The sequence below is a fragment of the Mytilus edulis genome, chromosome 3, assembly GCF_963676685.1.
Source record: "Mytilus edulis chromosome 3, xbMytEdul2.2, whole genome shotgun sequence".
In the NCBI taxonomy this organism is placed as follows: domain Eukaryota; kingdom Metazoa; phylum Mollusca; class Bivalvia; order Mytilida; family Mytilidae; genus Mytilus; species Mytilus edulis.
Genome location: NC_092346.1, coordinates 66,127,480 through 66,141,740, shown reverse-complemented (window position 1 = coordinate 66,141,740; position 14,261 = coordinate 66,127,480).

Below are 14,261 nucleotides of genomic sequence, written 5' to 3'. Positions count from 1 at the left end.
GCACCATTAAGTCATGCTTAATTACTGAAATCCTCATAATTCTAGCATTTTAGTTAAATTTTAGACGGTTTTCGTGTAAAACGAAAGTGGTCGCATTCGTGTTCATCCTTAATATTGAAATGTAAGTTGTATTTTATGATAATACATAACATATATAAATGTTGAGGATGAACACGGATGCGGCCACTTTCATTTTTACCAAAAAACATCTGAAAAGTGACATTTTTCGGCATATTAGGTAGATTTTTCATATTTGAGCTTGAATCGGATGGTTTTTAATGACTAAATCTGTTAAAATCTTTCACATAAACTAATTAATTCAAATAAAATAGACACTTAAGTGTTTAAAAAGTGGTAAAAATCTTTCGTCAGATGAACCTGAAATTTGAGGCCAAAATCGGTCCTTACTGGACCTACTCCTTTATCTTTGGTATTCTGTATTGTTATCTACAAATACATTAGATGACGACATGTCAATAGAGAGCTGCTGTATGCTTTTTTTTCACCTTTAAATTTACCGAGCAAATTAACGTTTGTTTATTCCCCACGGTTGTTTTCTGTCTTTCATAGTTTTTTTTTGTTTATTGTTTTAGTATATCAGGATTTTGAAGGCTCTTTATACATCATTTTGATCATTCTGAGAGTCTGAAAGGCTGCACAGTGACATATTCAAATTGTTGCTGCAAACATCTACGTCATTTTGGACTTTGATGGGTAGCTGTTTCATTGGCGATCCTGTCATATATTATTATTATGTGTATACCTCTGAATTTAAATGAATTTCCACATATAAGAAAGCTAAAATCAAAATCAACTTAATGCGATGTATATGTCACTAAAACAATACAATATAATAACAAATAAAACATCAAGTATTAAGTATTGCATATATATGAACTGTTAAATGAAATAAACAAGAAGAACGCAGTTGCCCTGTTGATTAAATTTACCTTTTTCTGAAACCGACTATTCCAGGAGGACATCTTTATGGATAGAAAACCAAACTTATGTTAAATCTCTCATCGCGAAAACAGAAAATGAAAGATTATAATTGTTGATGTTACTTACACATTTCATCTATTGGGTATATTTTTTTTGTCCGTATAGTTTACAAAAATTACACCTCTCACGTCATGTGACTAATTCAATGTCTTGATTTGAAACAAATTGATGATCACTGTCACACATAAAAAAGTAAAACATTTTTAATGTGTCAATAATATGTCATTCTTAATGTTTTAACATCTTCATAAATAAACCGGTTTATACACTAACAAATTGGTACTAATTTAAAAAGGTAAGACAATTAAAAAAATATGTTTATGTACTAGCACCACATGGTGAAGATTATAAAGTATGAATGAATGAATGCATTTAATTTCTCATTAACTACAACTTACAGAGTTACAGAGACTATATATGTATAAACATTAGATATTAAAGCACATGTGAACAATACAATCTTAAACATTAAATTACAAACTAACCAGAAGGAGTGACACTCGCATTTATATTTTTTATAAATCTATATAGTTTTCCAAGAACATTAAAATTATTAGAGCTTATGAATTGTTGATATTTATAAATATTTGGACGAAGAGTACAATACTATGGTAACAACCTCTTTCTTTCTTGATTAATAGCATTACATGACATAACATAATGATATTTGTCACCTATGTCTCTTGATTCGCAAAGATGACACAACCTACCATTTCTGGATATGTTATTCCACCTTCCCGCCTCAATAGGTAATCGGTGACTTCCACATCTAAATGTACAAAATAAAAATTAATATATTGACGATCTGGAAAAATAGCTTTGCAATTTAACATCAGTTTTAAAATTTCTATAACACAAGCATTTAGGAGTAATGTGAATCTAACTGAGGCAATTCTGCAAAAACTAGTCTTTCAGTTTCATTTCAATACTTTCAATGACTCATTTATCTAACAATTGGTTCAACCAGATATTTGACATTCCAGAATGTATCAAAAACATTTTTTTCACAAATCATATCCATTTAGAGTGTAAAAATTAATATACAATATTGTATAATTTAGCTATATTTATCAAGAAAATATCTACCTTCATTCAGAAAGATGCATTTATCTTACAAGTTTTCTGATCTTTGGAAATTACACTTTTGTTTTTAGTTACCTGTCTATTATGTGATTTATTGTATTTGATTTATTATTTGTCCCTATGTAACACATATGTTGTGTATGAGTGTAAATAAAGAATTGAATTGAAATAGTTTATATAAAAGACTTGATATTTTACTTTCTTTACCACATAGTAATCTACATAAGAAGCTAACCATACAAACTTTGGCATTGACAATTACAGGATAGCTACCCAATTCTACATAAACAATACAGCTAGGTGTACTCTGTTTTAAATGTAGAACAAGCCTACCAAATTTTAAATGTACACGTTCCAAATTTCCGAACCATAAAGAATAATAGATAAAACCATCTTATCAAAAATGTCTAGCTGACATTCTATAGTCAAACTGTTTTGTCTACACTTCTTTTTAAAATACCATACATTGCTTTTGTAGCTTGTTCACAAATATATGTTCCTTGTCTTTAGAAATGAACCACTTCTAGCAAAAAAATATACCGAGGCAGTTTCTAATTCTCTACTATAAAAAATCTAATACTTTTGTGTTGTCTCCCTTTGGAAAATATAAGATCCTTTGTCTTATAAACATTTATTTTATTATCAAAGTAGTTATATTTTAGGCGGCTGAAACTAATATCTCGGCGTTGTTAAGATTTAAAGTAAATTCGGATCTGAAGTTGAATGTAGCTTGTAATAAGCTACTGATTTTATCGATGCGCTTGCCAATAGTTTGTTCCTCTTTTGATGTTGTAAGATAATATCACTTCTGAAAATTCCATTTTCTGTACTTACAACAGCGGACTGGTAGACCGGATTTTTAAATGACCTCCTATGACCAAATCAACATGTAGATTCATGCCATAAACGATTCAGGCATAATTGAACTCAAAACTTCCGCACCAGAAATGGTCGAATGCTTTGTCTGTCAATCAATTAATATGTTGGTTATAGCATTCATAAGCGGTGGATAACTATTAATAATCGAGAGAGAAAAACACAGATTTTAAATTCATACCTCATGATTTGATTATATAAATTCAACTTTACAGGTTCATGCTTTACATTATTTCCACGATATATTTGTTGTTGTGGTGATTTTCCGTGTTTCTGTTGTTTCGAAGTTTTCCACTTAAAGATGGTGTGTTTTCCTCGGTTTAAGTTTGTCACCCGGATTTATTTTCTCTCAATCGAATTATGACTTTTGAACAGCAGTATACTACTGTTGCCTTTATTTATATATGTATTATACAAAAATACATATAGTGTTGTGCCTTTAAAGTGTGTCAATTTTATTGTACACCCACTTTACCAAAGAAAAAACCCGGAATTTCAGCAATGCATACGTGTATTAAATCAAATTATATTTATATTCTAGCAACTTAGACAATGCTGTAGGCTTATTGAAATCTAATAAAAACTTGTAAACTCTAGTTGTTGGGTTTGGACACATAATATGCGCTTTTCTTTTAATAGTATTGACCGCTAATGTGTATTCAAACTGGTCTGTTTAATCTATTCTTTTGTCTGTTGTATCAAACGTGCATTTGTTTTAGATAAATAAGCTCATCATAGATACCAGGAGTAAATATCAAGGCTAGACTTCCGGAAATCAACTAAAAGCTGATCTGATACTCTTTGTTTTTGAAAGTTCGTTGGTTTGGTTATATCAATTTGCTATTGAAACATTTTAAACTCAAATGAATCTTTTTATACCTATCGAATAACAGACAGCACAAAGAAATTTTATGATTGCACTGAATGAAACGACCAGATATTTTATTAGTTGTCCCATTATTATCTCTTCTGTTACAATATAACAGGACAACACAATTTATGTTTGACCTTTAATTTCTTCGCTGCATGATTACATAATACACTTCTAGAAATTGTAAAGGTAACGACACAGGGTAAAACCTTGACTGGAATGGAATATTTGACTTATCCCACTGACTGAAAGGAACATTTGGCTAAAAAGGGCTTTCAAAACAATTACACCTTTATTCTTTTAAATGTGCCAAGATTACAAAATTATTTAACTGGATAGCTTTTGGTATTAAGACTCATGCACATTGGATAACAATTAAGCAAAACTACCTTTTTAACATCCTTTCGTGAATGTCTGAAACTATTAATTAAGAAGAAAGTTTGTTTTCTTTAAAAAAGTGCTTCTTGGGTTAACCTGAACTGTAAAGGTGTTGTTCATATTTTTATTGAACCAAATTGCTCAATGAAGACAGTCATTGATAGTGAAAATACTCGCCATTAATCCAAATTAGTATAGAATAGAGTCATTTTATGCTATATAAAATATAACATGTATGTTTCATTTTATTACGAAGTACCTTTTGTATGAAGGGCGGACGGATTGTTATCTCTTTCACACATCCCCCATCATGAAAACATGTTTTCTATCAATTGCTTTTCTTTAATTTACCTGTGCACCTTATATTGGAATGACGTCTCATCATGAATGTTGTATTTCATGTTTGGTTTATAGTTTTTGTAATTTTGATAAGCTTTGGATTTTCAAATATTGTGGTCTCGAGCATCACTGAAGAGACATTGTTTGTCGAAATGCGCAGAAAATTTGTACCGTTTATGCTATAACAGTCAGACTAAGTCCAGCAGTCCATTCCAGTTTGGTAAAATTGTTTTACAAATTGCCAACTTAACAATTTTTTAAACGAAAACATTTTAGTTTTTCAAGTACAAGGTGTACCATTTAAAGAGAAAGATAACGTCAACGATTCTAATTCACAGGTAGCTATATAGTATCGGAAGGCAATCGATTGTTTATAATATTTAATTTCAGGGTAATGAAATGGATAGTTAAATTGAAAAAGCCTGTCAAAGATGTACTGTTTACATAACACAATAATAAAGTAAAATAGAAACATGTCTGGTACTTCAAAAAGTGTTATGGTGCGTAACTTGAAAAGGATAACGACTCTGAAAAACGATGTAATTGGTTTCATTTAGAATATTTGATCATAATATTATACTGCAATCGATATAAACAGGATCAAAGAATGTTTTAATACACCACGGACAAAAAAATCCACTCAAATTTCAAATTGATAATAAAGAACTGGTGATAATTTAAAACAAGAATACTCAAAAAAATATATATCAGAATAAAATGACAAATAAAGTAGAAAAGTGTAAATAAATGAACAGAAAATACAACTTTGCTTGAAACTGAAATTACAAGAACAGAGAAGAAAATAAGCCCCCACACTATATTCCGGATGGATAAGAAAATAAACCCATAAGCTATATATATAGTCCGAGAATGGTGTGACGTTTGACGGTCTTTGTGAATTGTTGGGACCTTGGGACAGTCTACAATGAAAACAGAAATTTCTGACCAAGACTTTGGCAGGAAGTTTTATCTCGATATTGTATCTTTGCCTCTTTCAAGTAAAACATACTATACAGCTTATTGAATCGAGGTTGAGATCAAACAGTGCATGTATAAAGGGGCTTATATATAAATATATTAAAGTTCACGTAATAATCAGTACTTTGGGCAACAAATCAACGTTTATATAATTTCTCTTACGTATTTTCTTTATTTATACCAGACTTATAATAAATACACCTTTGTTAGTCTTGTATCATTTTTTATTTTAGTTTCTTGTGTATAATTTGGAGTTTAGTATGACGTCCATTATCACTGAACTAGTATACATATTTATTTAGGGGCCAACTGAAGGACGCCACTGGGTGCAGGAGTTCTCGCTGCATTGCAGACCCATCGGTGGACTTCGGCTGCTGTCTGCTCTATGGTCGGGTTGTTGTCTTTTTGACACATTCCCCATTTCCGTTCACAATTTTATCATCCAAAACTGTTATCAATCTATGATGAGTTTATTTGCAACCACTGGGTCGATACCACTGCTGGTGGATATTTATTTCCTCGAGGGTATCACCAGCTCAGTAGTAAGCATTTCTGTGTTGACTCGAGTTATCATTGATATGTTCATGATTATAAATTAACTGTTTCAATTTTTGAAAAACTAAGGCTTTAACTCAGGAATAGATAACTTTAGCTGTATTTGTAAAAACTTTTAGGAATTTTTGGTCCACAATGCTCTTCAACTTCGTACTTTATTTGGCCTTTGAAATATTTTTTAATTTGAGCGTCACTGATGAGTCTTTTGTGGACGAAACGCTCGTCTTACGTAAATGTAAAATTTTAATCCTGGTATCTTGAATTTTTGGTGAGTTTATTATCAATGATACATGTATACTGTTTTAGTTTTTAAAAATATGAAATCTACCAACTATAAAAAATGTATGATCTATGTTAAGGAAACGTCTTTTGTTAGTGGGTTTCTTCTTCTTAATAATGTCCTGTTTGAGAGCTAAAAGAAATAATACTAGTTGGCAATAAAAGCACTGTCATATAAGATAACTTCTACCATGCATTTCCTGCTGTGACAAAAGCTTCATCATTGTCATCATTTGTGGATAAAAGCTTTGATCTTGAATATTGTCATGTTTCTCTGTTTTTTTCTTATTTTTTCCCTTTTCAAATGATTCTTTACAATTTCTTTATTTTCACTCCATTTACTATTGCCTGTCATTTTGATTTATTTAAAGAAACACAAAAAGATGCTTGCATAGCTACATTTATTGAAAATCGATAGTCTATCCATCAAAGTATTACTTATCATTAATCAGTTTATGATGTAAAAACAAGTTTTATGATTGAAACCCTTGTGCGATTTAAGATTGTTTCTATTCCATCTTACCTGACAGGCTTTTAAAACTTAGCAATTCGATTTGGTATGTTTCGTGTAGGAAACTCTTTCAGAACATGAAAATTATAATAGTAGGATTGAAAGCAGAGGTGGCATTTAAGTCAGTGAGACTGAAATCTTACGAAACACAAAGTCAAATAAATTTAGAGGTCAATATAGTTACGTCCCGCTCTAAGTCGTCCTTAGGCTTGCAAGTAGCAAATCAAATAAATTCATGACATGATTTACCCAGATCTAAAAATTTGTATTTCAAACTGCATAATTTACACTTTTAAATCTCGAATATTGAATTAAATTAATAACTTCATTTCCATCTGCTGAATTTTTAAAGTACGGAATTATTTACAACTGTATGACATAAATGATATCGCCTTTCTGCGATAGTCATCTCCCATATCTGATATCAGTTTTGATTTAAATTGCAATTTAAATTATAATTAAATTAACAAATAATACGAAGATTTCTCAGTACATTAAACAGGTTTAATCATCAACACCAAAAACATTAAAGTGTACTCGAATGCAAATGTTCATTTATCGCATAAAATATTTGTTTTGTTAGAAAGTATTTTCATGAAATATTTGTTCTGTTGTGTTTTTAAATGCTACAGTTTACTCCAAGGCAACAAAGTGCACAATAAAAACCTGCCGATAAATCAATAATCAATATTCCAAGAGGTACATTTAGTTATGGGAAGATACCCTGCTCTATGTACATTCGGTAACAAAATCTACCAATTAAGTTTCAATTTCTAGCAATCAATATTTTAACTATAAATATTATGACTATCCAGTGTAGCCTATGCATATCAGTTTGCTTTCATAAATAGTGATCATTATTAGAAATGATAGTGTTTAAAGTTACAGCGTAAATAGTTATCAAGGGTACCAGGATTATGATTTATTCTGGTGCAATACAATCAACACCATTTATGTTCCCTTAACAAAATATGCCTTTCTGATAATCAGAGAACTTGGTTCGGAAACCTGTATGAGACGCTTTGTCTATTACATCATAGACATACGAGAACCTGTCTCCCATATTACTTCCCTTAACAAAATTATGTTTTTATTCTGTATTGATTGTCGTTTCCCGTGCATGTTTTGACTCAAAGAATTAAAATTTTTATAGGTAGGGACTGTGATCTGTTAAATCTAGTTCAATCCCGCCTATTGATTAAATCTTTATCCATTATTAGAATCTTTCTAATTGGTAATCTAAAGTTATTAAATGTTTCAATTTTTTTATGTAGTTCACGTATAAAAGAGCAACAAGTTACAAATTATCCTCGTACGCTAGAGCCTCGCGTTCATGCTTATCAGAGAACTTGGTTCGCATACCTATATGATACGCTTATACGAGAATCTGTCACTCATATAACGGACTTATAGAATCATCGGCATCAGAAAACGATAATTCGATGCTTCATTGGCATTGAATACGAAGTGCATTATATATCATATCGTATGTATTGTTATATAATAATAACCCATGAAATAACTGATGACAACTTTTCATTACTAGTAGGAACTGTATACAATACCTATCTGACACGGGCTACAATTGTTCGATCGATATTGTTCATCATCTATTCAGTATTTGAAATATACCTAGTTATAACATATTTTTAGATTTCAAAAACAGAACTAGTACATTACAAATGTAAGGCATATCGGTTATCGACGGGTGCCACATTTGGAGCAGGATCTGCTTACCCTTCCGGAGCACCTGAGATTACCCCTAGTTTTTGATGAGGTTCGAGTTGTTTATTCTTAAGTTTTCTATGTTGTGTCGTGTGTACTATTGTTTGTCTGTTTGTCCTTTTCATTTTTAGCCATGGCGTTGTCAGTTTATTTTCGATTTATGAGTTTGACTGTCCCTCTGGATTTATGAGTTTGACTGTCCCTTTGGTATCTTTCGTCCCTCTTTTATACCATGAACAACATCAAACATATACTATTTTCTATTCATTATTATTTTCAAGACATTATTATAATTGCATCATTTGATTTTGGATATAACACGTCTTCTGATTGGCTGACCGTATTTTGTCTATTACATTATAGGCATAATTCAGTCATGTGACCGTGACGTCATTAACGTTTTTGCATGATTTACTCTGATGTGAAATAGAATTTAGAATTAAATTATAAGGAATGACACTTTAAGGGCATACGATACAGTTTTGATAACGTATTGAAATGTTGATGAGTATTTGTCTGTAGGCTATATTTTACCGGATTAAATCAAATATGTAATAAAAAATATACCGTCATACGCTTCTTTTGTTGTAAACTGAGATTGAACTTTTAGATATTTCCTCAAAATTCGGATTTGTAAACGTATTTTTCCTTTAGACAGAAATACATAACTTTTTTGTCTTAAAAGACTAACACAAGCTGTTTTTGTTAAAGTATTTTTAATTTTTTTTTTTATATATAAATTTGTACATTTTATTTTTATAAATAACTCATATTTATCAAATGCTCATGAATGTAGAAAAATAACGTCATTTTTTGCTGTATATTTATTTAATTAAAACAATTTGCACTATTGACTTATTCATGAAAATTGGTATGCATAATCGTCAAACGTAGTCAAACCAAATGTCACTTTGATAAAGAGGAATCCATGAACTCGTTTTCACGTGAATCAGCTTGAATGATAAAAATCAGTCGAAAACTACATCTTTTCCCGATAAGTCACAGTTTGACATCGAGAAAATAACAATTTACGTTAGCAACGTCATTACTTCCCCTGTAACTGTATCGTATGTCCTTAAAATAGACCACTACGCGGATTATTAAATGTGCTTAACATTTTTTATGTTATTTCTTCGTGGCCGAAAAATTATTACAGTTATTCCCTAAATTAACATTTCACTGAATTCCCAAGTATACACAAAATTGCAACATAATAAAAAAAGGCAACTATAGTAACATTGTTCAATAGTCATACATTTATTTATTTGAAACAAATATTGTCTCTATAATGTTGAATATTTCGACAGGAACAATAATATATTTTGCATGGAGGTAGGAATAATGCTTAGCAATATTAGGGTCTTTGATGATAGATGAACACTAGTTTCCGTAAAACCATTAAATGTTTATATTCGACTGCGTCCTATTCATAACTGTGAATTTTGACTTTTGACTTTTGACTGAGCGTTGGTTTTGCATTGGGGTTGTTCCATGCATATATAGAACTGGACACTTATCCTATCAACGCACTGGTCGGTATCGTTTTGAAGATAACGCGATTTTTTCGTATTTTGTTTTGTAATATATTTTAAAATGAGTTCTGAAACAAGAAAATCAGTAAACTTCTGTTGCCTTAAATGCATGCATTTGGTTATTCAATGATTACTTATTTTGTGTTATATCTCGTCTCTTAATTTTTAATATGTACCATCTTTGATGAGTATCTCGTTTAGATATAGCTATAAACTTTCAATTCTGTACTCGTACTCTGAACAATATATTTAATAATTTTATATATAAAAAAATACATTCATACTTCTTACAACAAAACTATTATATATAAATTGATGTGTGCATTGTTTTTTGTAACGCCATTTTGTGTTTATATCGTGCCGTAAATCAAACTTATTCGTTCAGTGTAGGTTTACTTGTCTTTTGTTTAAACGTCTTTTTTTTGATCGAATTAAGCCATTTCATTTGATATTTTATAGTGTGAATTTTTATGTTGTAATGTTACGTTACTATCTCAGGTTAGATTGAATACCTATAAATGTTAACGTTTTATACATTGTGACTTAGCTTGAGGGTTGTCTCATTTGCACTCATACCATATCTTCTTATTAACCTTGTTATTTATTGTTTTATATCATGTATAAAGTAGAATATGTTATCAACATTAGACTTTTTGTGTTGTCGTTATTGAACAATTGTTGATTATAATAGTCCTTAGAATACGCTTCGAATCTTCCAGCAACTTATGAGTTGTAACATCTTCCAAAGAACATCGATCATTGCTCTGTATATTCTTTAATCTTCAATAAAAACAACGATATGCAGTACTTGCACTCATTACACTGTTTTATTGTTTTGTTCTTTTCTCCTCTTGATTTAAACGCTTACTTTTAATCCAATGATTGATGATACTATTAAAAACATAACATTTCATTTTGCTAATATAAAAAAGTCTTAGAACATTATACTTGATGAAATATTTTCCCATCACTATTATTTTGATTGTTTAGTGACATGTTGTAATTGTAAATCTTTATTTCTACTGAAATTCTTTGTTGTTTAGTTTAAAGGTCCAATCGGAAATTAAAATATTGAAAAAATATAATACAAAAGAAGACGTTTTTAACAGACAATATAAATCATACAAAGTGAATTTTAGAGCGGGTATATGAACCAACATATAATGTTGTACAATGATTATCTGACAGCAGGGGAGCAGATGACAATATTAATTGTTCGATGAATCTCATTTTGTTAAACTCGCTCCAAGACCTATAATTATGATCGTTACGCACTTGTCGAAATAAAGTTTTCAACTGTTGTGACAAAAAAGAAATCATATCGTTATTTTTATAATTTCCTATTTGCAAATCAATAAAAAAACAAAATAATTTAATCGATCATCTTTTTTTTTATAGATCCATTGTTCAGTTTATTAGTCTGAAGTATATTGTATCTATTTGATATATTACCTTAAATTACCTAAGACGTATTTGGCACAACCTTTCGAAATTTGTAGTCCTCAATGCTCTTCGACTTTGTACTTGTTTATCTTCGTAACTGTTTTGATCTGAGAGTCACTGGCGAGTCTTATGTAGACGAAACGCGCATCTGGCGTACTAAATTATAATCCTGGTACCTTTTATAACTATTTGTTACTGAATCATTGATACCACAATTTATAAATAATTCCACTGAAATAACATCCATTTCATTTATGGATTTTGATTAATATACCGTCAACAATTTTGTAAAATTGAAACTTTGAGACTGCTAAGTTACAGTTTTGACGAGTTGTATTTTCTATATCATCATTACATCGTTATTTGTTGGTGACACAGGTTCATTCAAAATTGTGACTTAAGACAATTTGTAACCCAAAACAATTGTTTTTTAAATCAGGCTTCCCGTTATATTAAAAAAAAAACAATAAAAAAACAACAATAATAATACACAAATAAATGAAATAAAAAAGACTAAATATATAACAATTTAGAAATAAACTTTAACAGACGAATATTTACGACTATAATTGTTTTGGTATGGAAAATACATTACTAAATCATCATGCGATAATACTCTACATAAAGTTGCTTGTTTCCGGCAAATACATGGGTAGTTTGGTGTATGATATATTTTCTTTTTGAAAATTATGCTTATCTTTTCTACTTAAACATTTCATACGACATTAAGGATTATTTTTGATTTATGGTTTCGACGTAGCAAAAAATTAGGCGATAGGACAGTTACGTGTATGTATATGCAAAATACGCTGATCAAACAAAAAACCAACAACAATGCAATCAAACGAAAATTCACAGAAACCAAAGATTTTGTATAATTAAGTGCCAGTCTGCCTAAGAATCAGGCATTGGTGAAAACATGACAAAAAAACCCACTCAATTTGACATTGATTTTAGTTCATAATATGTAGTTATGCACAAAAATAACATTCATTTCTGTTTTCTGCTCTGGTTATAGAAGATACAATTTGGTTGAAATGCACTAGAAATTAACGAATAAGGGGAGATAATTCTGTAATTTGCTATCATTCTTACCAATTTTCTAACCAAGTTATTTGATATTACCAGACACACACAAACGAAAGACTAATACTTTTTAACTCAGGATGATGGTTAGTATTAAATAGCATGATTAGCTCGGTGGGTTTTTTCTTAGCATGTTTTAATTTTTACCTAAATTGCCTGATTCTTACAAAGACTGGCACTTAACAACATAATATGACAATTCACGATTCAAAGTAACCAATAACAAAAGATTGCTAAATTAATAAAAGAAATAAGATGTGTTATGATTTCAAATAGAAAAACATCCACCAAAGACCTTTACCGAGAATGTACACAACTGGAGGCAATGTAAGACCTTTAATAATGAACAAAACATACACATTAGAGTAAGCTGAAATTAAAAAGTCCAGTAATGACAAAATGCCTAACAAATTAAAAAAAAAACAAAAACAAACAAACAACGGTATATGATAAGACAACAGCCAAGAAAAAAACCCACTGACTTACATGCATGATACTGCCTTTCGACAGGTACAGTAGTGCATTTAGTCTTGAAAGTTTCATGAGACAATTTAGACCACTGTACAGGATATGTTACCTCAATTGTATATAGAGTGTATCGGTCGATTCTCTCTATTTCCTGATAAATTATTCAAATGTACATCCAAAAAGGCCGATTTAAAATAGTTTGTTTGTGGCGGTGGCGTAATGGTGGGAGGGATATACAGAATATGACTACGCTAAACATGAAAAATCATCGAAATAGTTGAAAAAAAGGTTGACTCATCTCTTACCGATTTAATAGTACTTGTAGTTAATAAAATATTTGTCAGACAATTTTGACTAATTAATTAATCATGTTTTCCCAGGCTTAAATTTCATAAAGATCACATCAACTGGTGTGTCCCAAATAGTATGAGATAATAACAAGCCTGACAAATCCAGAAACGTTAGTAAATAAACTCATCATAGATTCCAGGACTACATTTTATATATATGCCAGACGCGCGTTTTGTCTACAAAAGACCCATCAGTGACGCTCGAATCCAAAAAAGTTGAAAAAAGCCAAATAAAGTACGAAGTTGAAGAGCATTGAGATCCAAAATTCCTAAAAGTGTTGCCAAATAAAAGTTAATGTTATCTATGCCTGAGGTCGAAAAGCCTTAGTATTTCAAAAAATCAATATTTTGTAAAGAGTTAATTTATAAATATAACAATAACGACAGGATTGAGGACCAAATGTGCTTCAACACCCACTTAGAAATATGATGTTATTTCCCCGTCTATTATACCATGAATAAGGTACATATATTTTTTTTCAAAACACAAACAAAATTAATTACGAATGTTCAAAAAAGGAAAACAGCAGTTTGCATAATTTTCTTTGTATTAATATATGTACACATGTTATTTATCCTTGTGTTTATATCGATAAATATTGTTAAAAACTTATCATTTTTCTTAAGTCGGTTTAGGAGTATCAGCAATTTTTATTTTGAGGTGAACTGATGAAATAAAATTGAATAAACTACAAGTTAAATAAAGATAATGTGTTATTTTGCTTCTCCATCAAGCGAACGTGTACAAGGGTACCTTTAAGATTTGTTTCCACTCATAGAACTTT